The following is a 9,988-nucleotide window of genomic DNA, read 5'->3' on the forward strand; positions in this document are numbered from 1 at the left end:
GTACAGAGAAATATCTGCTTCTAAAACCAAAACGGAGCTATCTAACTGAATGGTTGTCAATGTGTGTATTGAACGTTCAGAGTTAAACTCATGCGTGGATTCAGCAGTTTGCAAACCCTTTCTGTGCGGAATCCCAAAACAGGCATTTCCCGCCCAATAACGGCCTATGTAACAAACAGCAGTAAGACTTCACCGAAAACTCAGGAGAAAGGTTTCCTTCAAACTGCTCTGCTGTCCGTTCGTTGAACTAAGAGTGTTGAACTTATGTTTAGATTCAGCTAGTTAGAAACACGTTTCTTCTTGGAGCTGTGTTGGTATATACCCGAGTGAATGTTACCATAGGCTGTACAGAGAAATATCTGCTTCTAAATAAAAAAACGGAACGATGTAACTGAATGGTTTTCAATTCGTGCATTCATCTTACAGAGATAAACTCGTGTCGATTCAGCAATTTGCATACCCTTTCTGTGCAGAATCCCAAAATAGGCTTTTCCAGCCCCAAACGGGCGTATGGAAGAAACAGCAGTAAGACTTCGTCAAATACTCAGGGGAAACGTTTCCTTCAAACTGCTCTGCTGTTCGTTCCTTCACCTAGGAGAGTTGAATCCATGTTTAGCTTCAGCGAGTTAGAAACACGTTTCTTCTAGGAGCTGCGTTGGGATATTCCCGAGTGAATGGGACCATAGGCTGTACAGAGAAATATCTGTTTCTTACAACAAAACGGAGCCATCCAACTAAATGGTTGTCAATGTGTCCATTCTACTTACAGAGTTAAACTCATGTGTGGATTCAGGAGTTTGCAAACACTTTCTGTGCAGAATCCTAAAACAGGCTTTTCCAGCCCAATACAGGCATATGTAAGAAACAGCAGTATGACTTCCTCTAAAACTCAGGGGAAACGTTTCTTTCAAACTGGTCTGCTGTGCATTCTTTCAACTAAGAGAGTTGCATCGATGTTTAGATTCAGCGAGTTAGAAACACGTTTCTTCTAGGAGCTGCATTTGATTATCCCCCAGTGAATGGGACCATAGGATGTACAGAGAAATATCTGCTTCTAAAACCAAAGCAGAGCTATCTAACTGAATGGTTGTCAATGTGTGCATTCAACTGACAGAGTTAAACCCACCTGTGGATTCAGCAGTTTGCAAACCCTTTCTCTGCGGAATCCCAAATCAGGCATTTCTAGCCCTACAGCGGCATATGTAAGAAACAGCACTAAGACTTCATCTATAACTCAAGAGAAACGTTTCCTTGAAATTGCTCTGCTGTGTGTTCGTTTACCAAAGAGAGTTGCATCTATGTTTAGATTCAGCGAGTTAGAAACACGTTTCTTCTTGGAGCTGTGTTGGTATATTCCCGAGTGAATGGGACCACAGGCGGAACAGAGAAATATTTGCTTCTAAAAGCAAAACGGAGCTATGCAACTGAATGGTTGTCAATGTGCGCATTCACCTGACAGAGTTAAACTCATGTGTGGATTCAGCAGTTTGCAAACCCTTTCTGTGCAGAATCCCAAAAGAGGCATTTCTAGCCCTACACCGGCATATGTAAGAAACAGCAGTAAGACTTCGTCTAAAACTCAGGAGAGGCGTTTCCTTGAAACTGCTCTGCTGTGCGTTCTTTCACCTACGGGAGTTGAATCTACGTTTAGATTCAGCGAATTAGAAACACGTTTCTTCTAGCAGGTGCGTTGGGATATTCCCGAGTGAATGGGACCATAGGCTGTACAGAGAAATATCTGCTTCTAACACCAAAACGGAGCTATCTAACTAAATGGTTGTCAACGTGTGCATTCTACTTACCGAGTTAAACTCATGTATGGATTCAGCAGCTTGCAAACACTTTCTTTGCCTAATACAGGAATTTCCAGCCCAATACCAGCATATGTAAGAAACTGCAGTAAGACTTCATCTATAACTCAGGAGAAACGTCTCCTTCAAACTGCTCTGCTGTGTGTTCGTTCAACTAAGGGAGTTGAATCTATGTTTAGATTCAGCGAATTAGAAACACGTTTCTCCTAGGAGCTGCGTTGGGATATTCCCGAGTGAATGGGACCATAGGCTGTACAGAATTATCTGCTTCTGAAACCAAAACCGTGCTATCTAATAGAATGTTTGTCAATGTGTGCATTCAGCTTACAGAGTTAAAGTCATGGGCGTATTCAGCACTTTGCAAACACTTTCTGTGCAGAATCCCAAAACAGGCATTTCCAGCCCAATACCGGCATATGGAAGAAACAGCATTAAGGCTTCGTCTGAAACTCAGGAGAAACGTTTCCTTCAAACGGCTCTGCTGTGCATTTGTTCACCTAAGAGAGTTGAATGTATGTTTAGATTCAGCGAGTTAGAAACACGTTTCTTCTAAGAGCTGCGTTGGGATATTCCCGAGTGAATGGGAACATATTCTGTACAGAGAAATACCTGCTTCTAAAACCAAAATGGATCTGTCTAAGTAAATGGTTGTCAATGTCTGAATTCAACCTACAGAGGTAAACTCATGTGTGTATTAAGCAGTTTGCCAACCCTTTCTGTGCAGAATCCCAAAACAGGCATTTCCAGCCCAATACCGGCATATATAAGAAACAGCAGTAAGACTTCGGCGAAAACTCAGGACAAACGATTCCGTCAAACTGCTCTGCTGTGCATTTGTTCACCTAAGAGGGTTGAATCTATGTTTAGATTCAGCGAGTTAGAAACACGATTTTTCTAGGAGCTGCGTTGGGATGTCCCCAAGTGAATGGGACCATAGGCTGTACAGAGAAATGTCTGCTTCTAAAACAAAAATGGAGCTATCTAAATGAATGGTTGTCAGTGTGTGCATTCAACGTACAGAGTTAAACTCATATGTGGATTAAGCAGTTTGCAAACGCTTTCTGTGCAGAATCCCAAAGCAGGCATTTCCAGGTCATTACCGGCATATGTAAGAAACAGCAGTAAGACAACGTCAAAAAATCACGAGAAACGTTTCCTTCAAACTGCTCTGCTGTGCTTTCGTTCACCTAAAGGAGTTGAAACTATATTTAGACTCAGCCAGTTAGAAACCCGTTTCTTCTAGGAGCTGCGTTGGGATATCCCTGAGTGAATGGGACCATAGGCTGTACAGAGAAATAACTGCTTCTAAAACCAAAACGGAGCTATCTAACTGAATGGTTGTCAATGTGTGTATTGAACTTTCAGAGTTAAACTCATGCGTGGATTCAGCAGTTTGCAAACCCTTTCTGTGCGGAATCCCAAAACAGGCATTTCCCGCCCAATAACGGCCTATGTAACAAACAGCAGTAAGACTTCACCGAAAACTCAGGAGAAAGGTTTCCTTCAAACTGCTCTGCTGTCCGTTCGTTAAACTAAGAGTGTTGAACTTATGTTTAGATTCAGCTAGTTAGAAACACGTTTCTTCTTGGAGCTGTGTTGGTATATACCCGAGTGAATGTTACCATAGGCTGTACAGAGAAATATCTGCTTCTAAATAAAAAAACGGAACGATGTAACTGAATGGTTTTCAATTCGTGCATTCATCTTACAGAGATAAACTCGTGTCGATTCAGCAATTTGCATACCCTTTCTGTGCAGAATCCCAAAATAGGCTTTTCCAGCCCCAAACGGGCGTATGGAAGAAACAGCAGTAAGACTTCGTCAAATACTCAGGGGAAACGTTTCCTTCAAACTGCTCTGCTGTTCGTTCCTTCACCTAGGAGAGTTGAATCCATGTTTAGCTTCAGCGAGTTAGAAACACGCTTCTTCTAGGACCTGCATTGGGATATTCCCGAGTGAATGGGACCATAGGCTGTACAGAGAAATATCTGTTTCTTACAACAAAACGGAGCCATCCAACTAAATGGTTGTCAATGTGTCCATTCTACTTACAGAGTTAAACTCATGTGTGGATTCAGGAGTTTGCAAACACTTTCTGTGCAGAATCCTAAAACAGGCTTTTCCAGCCCAATACAGGCATATGTAAGAAACAGCAGTATGACTTCCTCTAAAACTCAGGGGAAACGTTTCTTTCAAACTGGTCTGCTGTGCATTCTTTCAACTAAGAGAGTTGCATCGATGTTTAGATTCAGCGAGTTAGAAACACGTTTCTTCTAGGAGCTGCATTTGATTATCCCCCAGTGAATGGGACCATAGGATGTACAGAGAAATATCTGCTTCTAAAACCAAAGCAGAGCTATCTAACTGAATGGTTGTCAATGTGTGCATTCAACTGACAGAGTTAAACCCACCTGTGGATTCAGCAGTTTGCAAACCCTTTCTCTGCGGAATCCCAAATCAGGCATTTCTAGCCCTACAGCGGCATATGTAAGAAACAGCACTAAGACTTCATCTATAACTCAAGAGAAACGTTTCCTTGAAATTGCTCTGCTGTGTGTTCGTTTACCAAAGAGAGTTGCATCTATGTTTAGATTCAGCGAGTTAGAAACACGTTTCTTCTTGGAGCTGTGTTGGTATATTCCCGAGTGAATGGGACCACAGGCGGAACAGAGAAATATTTGCTTCTAAAAGCAAAACGGAGCTATGCAACTGAATGGTTGTCAATGTGCGCATTCACCTGACAGAGTTAAACTCATGTGTGGATTCAGCAGTTTGCAAACCCTTTCTGTGCAGAATCCCAAAAGAGGCATTTCTAGCCCTACACCGGCATATGTAAGAAACAGCAGTAAGACTTCGTCTAAAACTCAGGAGAGGCGTTTCCTTGAAACTGCTCTGCTGTGCGTTCTTTCACCTACGGGAGTTGAATCTACGTTTAGATTCAGCGAATTAGAAACACGTTTCTTCTAGCAGGTGCGTTGGGATATTCCCGAGTGAATGGGACCATAGGCTGTACAGAGAAATATCTGCTTCTAACACCAAAACGGAGCTATCTAACTAAATGGTTGTCAACGTGTGCATTCTACTTACCGAGTTAAACTCATGTATGGATTCAGCAGCTTGCAAACACTTTCTTTGCCTAATACAGGAATTTCCAGCCCAATACCAGCATATGTAAGAAACTGCAGTAAGACTTCATCTATAACTCAGGAGAAACGTCTCCTTCAAACTGCTCTGCTGTGTGTTCGTTCAACTAAGGGAGTTGAATCTATGTTTAGATTCAGCGAATTAGAAACACGTTTCTCCTAGGAGCTGCGTTGGGATATTCCCGAGTGAATGGGACCATAGGCTGTACAGAATTATCTGCTTCTGAAACCAAAACCGTGCTATCTAATAGAATGTTTGTCAATGTGTGCATTCAGCTTACAGAGTTAAAGTCATGGGCGTATTCAGCACTTTGCAAACACTTTCTGTGCAGAATCCCAAAACAGGCATTTCCAGCCCAATACCGGCATATGTAAGAAACAGCATTAAGGCTTCGTCTGAAACTCAGGAGAAACGTTTCCTTCAAACGGCTCTGCTGTGCATTTGTTCACCTAAGAGAGTTGAATGTATGTTTAGATTCAGCGAGTTAGAAACACGTTTCTTCTAAGAGCTGCGTTGGGATATTCCCGAGTGAATGGGAACATATTCTGTACAGAGAAATACCTGCTTCTAAAACCAAAATGGATCTGTCTAAGTAAATGGTTGTCAATGTCTGAATTCAACCTGCAGAGGTAAACTCATGTGTGTATTAAGCAGTTTGCCAACCCTTTCTGTGCAGAATCCCAAAACAGGCATTTCCAGCCCAATACCGGCATATATAAGAAACAGCAGTAAGACTTCGGCGAAAACTCAGGACAAACGATTCCGTCAAACTGCTCTGCTGTGCATTTGTTCACCTAAGAGGGTTGAATCTATGTTTAGATTCAGCGAGTTAGAAACACGATTTTTCTAGGAGCTGCGTTGGGATGTCCCCAAGTGAATGGGACCATAGGCTGTGCAGAGAAATGTCTGCTTCTAAAACAAAAATGGAGCTATCTAAATGAATGGTTGTCAGTGTGTGCATTCAACGTACAGAGTTAAACTCATATGCGGATTAAGCAGTTTGCAAACGCTTTCTGTGCAGAATCCCAAAACAGGCATTTCCAGGCCATTACCGGCATATGTAAGAAACAGCAGTAAGACAACGTCAAAAAATCACGAGAAACGTTTCCTTCAAACTGCTCTGCTGTGCTTTCGTTCACCTAAAGGAGTTGAAACTATATTTAGACTCAGCCAGTTAGAAACCCGTTTCTTCTAGGAGCTGCGTTGGGATATCCCTGAGTGAATGGGACCATAGGCTGTACAGAGAAATAACTGCTTCTAAAACCAAAACGGAGCTATCTAACTGAATGGTTGTCAATGTGTGTATTGAACTTTCAGAGTTAAACTCATGCGTGGATTCAGCAGTTTGCAAACCCTTTCTGTGCGGAATCCCAAAACAGGCATTTCCCGCCCAATAACGGCCTATGTAACAAACAGCAGTAAGACTTCACCGAAAACTCAGGAGAAAGGTTTCCTTCAAACTGCTCTGCTGTCCGTTCGTTGAACTAAGAGTGTTGAACTTATGTTTAGATTCAGCTAGTTAGAAACACGTTTCTTCTTGGAGCTGTGTTGGTATATACCCGAGTGAATGTTACCATAGGCTGTACAGAGAAATATCTGCTTCTAAATAAAAAAACGGAACGATGTAACTGAATGGTTTTCAATTCGTGCATTCATCTTACAGAGATAAACTCGTGTCGATTCAGCAATTTGCATACCCTTTCTGTGCAGAATCCCAAAATAGGCTTTTCCAGCCCCAAACGGGCGTATGGAAGAAACAGCAGTAAGACTTCGTCAAATACTCAGGGGAAACGTTTCCTTCAAACTGCTCTGCTGTTCGTTCCTTCACCTAGGAGAGTTGAATCCATGTTTAGCTTCAGCGAGTTAGAAACACGCTTCTTCTAGGACCTGCGTTGGGATATTCCCGAGTGAATGGGACCATAGGCTGTACAGAGAAATATCTGTTTCTTACAACAAAACGGAGCCATCCAACTAAAGGGTTGTCAATGTGTCCATTCTACTTACAGAGTTAAACTCATGTGTGGATTCAGGAGTTTGCAAACACTTTCTGTGCAGAATCCTAAAACAGGCTTTTCCAGCCCAATACAGGCATATGTAAGAAACAGCAGTATGACTTCCTCTAAAACTCAGGGGAAACGTTTCTTTCAAACTGGTCTGCTGTGCATTCTTTCAACTAAGAGAGTTGCATCGATGTTTAGATTCAGCGAGTTAGAAACACGTTTCTTCTAGGAGCTGCATTTGATTATCCCCCAGTGAATGGGACCATAGGATGTACAGAGAAATATCTGCTTCTAAAACCAAAGCAGAGCTATCTAACTGAATGGTTGTCAATGTGTGCATTCAACTGACAGAGTTAAACCCACCTGTGGATTCAGCAGTTTGCAAACCCTTTCTCTGCGGAATCCCAAATCAGGCATTTCTAGCCCTACAGCGGCATATGTAAGAAACAGCACTAAGACTTCATCTATAACTCAAGAGAAACGTTTCCTTGAAATTGCTCTGCTGTGTGTTCGTTTACCAAAGAGAGTTGCATCTATGTTTAGATTCAGCGAGTTAGAAACACGTTTCTTCTTGGAGCTGTGTTGGTATATTCCCGAGTGAATGGGACCACAGGCGGTACAGAGAAATATTTGCTTCTAAAAGCAAAACGGAGCTATGCAACTGAATGGTTGTCAATGTGCGCATTCACCTGACAGAGTTAAACTCATGTGTGGATTCAGCAGTTTGCAAACCCTTTCTGTGCAGAATCCCAAAAGAGGCATTTCTAGCCCTACACCGGCATATGTAAGAAACAGCAGTAAGACTTCGTCTAAAACTCAGGAGAGGCGTTTCCTTGAAACTGCTCTGCTGTGCGTTCTTTCACCTACGGGAGTTGAATCTACGTTTAGATTCAGCGAATTAGAAACACGTTTCTTCTAGCAGGTGCGTTGGGATATTCCCGAGTGAATGGGACCATAGGCTGTACAGAGAAATATCTGCTTCTAACACCAAAACGGAGCTATCTAACTAAATGGTTGTCAACGTGTGCATTCTACTTACCGAGTTAAACTCATGTATGGATTCAGCAGCTTGCAAACACTTTCTTTGCCTAATACAGGAATTTCCAGCCCAATACCAGCATATGTAAGAAACTGCAGTAAGACTTCATCTATAACTCAGGAGAAACGTCTCCTTCAAACTGCTCTGCTGTGTGTTCGTTCAACTAAGGGAGTTGAATCTATGTTTAGATTCAGCGAATTAGAAACACGTTTCTCCTAGGAGCTGCGTTGGGATATTCCCGAGTGAATGGGACCATAGGCTGTACAGAATTATCTGCTTCTGAAACCAAAACCGTGCTATCTAATAGAATGTTTGTCAATGTGTGCATTCAGCTTACAGAGTTAAAAGTCATGGGCGTATTCAGCACTTTGCAAACACTTTCTGTGCGGAATCCCAAAACAGGCATTTCCAGCCCAATACCGGCATATGGAAGAAACAGCATTAAGGCTTCGTCTGAAACTCAGGAGAAACGTTTCCTTCAAACGGCTCTGCTGTGCATTTGTTCACCTAAGAGAGTTGAATGTATGTTTAGATTCAGCGAGTTAGAAACACGTTTCTTCTAAGAGCTGCGTTGGGATATTCCCGAGTGAATGGGAACATATTCTGTACAGAGAAATACCTGCTTCTAAAACCAAAATGGATCTGTCTAAGTAAATGGTTGTCAATGTCTGAATTCAACCTACAGAGGTAAACTCATGTGTGTATTAAGCAGTTTGCCAACCCTTTCTGTGCAGAATCCCAAAACAGGCATTTCCAGCCCAATACCGGCATATATAAGAAACAGCAGTAAGACTTCGGCGAAAACTCAGGACAAACGATTCCGTCAAACTGCTCTGCTGTGCATTTGTTCACCTAAGAGGGTTGAATCTATGTTTAGATTCAGCGAGTTAGAAACACGATTTTTCTAGGAGCTGCGTTGGGATGTCCCCAAGTGAATGGGACCATAGGCTGTGCAGAGAAATGTCTGCTTCTAAAACAAAAATGGAGCTATCTAAATGAATGGTTGTCAGTGTGTGCATTCAACGTACAGAGTTAAACTCATATGTGGATTAAGCAGTTTGCAAACGCTTTCTGTGCAGAATCCCAAAGCAGGCATTTCCAGGCCATTACCGGCATATGTAAGAAACAGCAGTAAGACAACGTCAAAAAATCACGAGAAACGTTTCCTTCAAACTGCTCTGCTGTGCTTTCGTTCACCTAAAGGAGTTGAAACTATATTTAGACTCAGCCAGTTAGAAACCCGTTTCTTCTAGGAGCTGCGTTGGGATATCCCTGAGTGAATGGGACCATAGGCTGTACAGAGAAATAACTGCTTCTAAAACCAAAACGGAGCTATCTAACTGAATGTTTGTCAATGTGTGTATTGAACTTTCAGAGTTAAACTCATGCGTGGATTCAGCAGTTTGCAAACCCTTTCTGTGCGGAATCCCAAAACAGGCATTTCCCGCCCAATAACGGCCTACGTAACAAACAGCAGTAAGACTTCACCGAAAACTCAGGAGAAAGGTTTCCTTCAAACTGCTCTGCTGTCCGTTCGTTGAACTAAGAGTGTTGAACTTATGTTTAGATTCAGCTAGTTAGAAACACGTTTCTTCTTGGAGCTGTGTTGGTATATACCCGAGTGAATGTTACCATAGGCTGTACAGAGAAATATCTGCTTCTAAATAAAAAAACGGAACGATGTAACTGAATGGTTTTCAATTCGTGCATTCATCTTACAGAGATAAACTCGTGTCGATTCAGCAATTTGCATACCCTTTCTGTGCAGAATCCCAAAATAGGCTTTTCCAGCCCCAAACGGGCGTATGGAAGAAACAGCAGTAAGACTTCGTCAAATACTCAGGGGAAACGTTTCCTTCAAACTGCTCTGCTGTTCGTTCCTTCACCTAGGAGAGTTGAATCCATGTTTAGCTTCAGCGAGTTAGAAACACGTTTCTTCTAGGAGCTGCGTTGGGATATTCCCGAGTGAATGGGACCATAGGCTGTACAGAGAA

This window comes from Aotus nancymaae, unplaced genomic scaffold, assembly GCF_030222135.1.
Source record: "Aotus nancymaae isolate 86718 unplaced genomic scaffold, 86718_ANA_hifiasm-v0.15.2.pri h1tg000156l, whole genome shotgun sequence".
Taxonomy (NCBI): Eukaryota; Metazoa; Chordata; class Mammalia; order Primates; family Aotidae; genus Aotus; species Aotus nancymaae.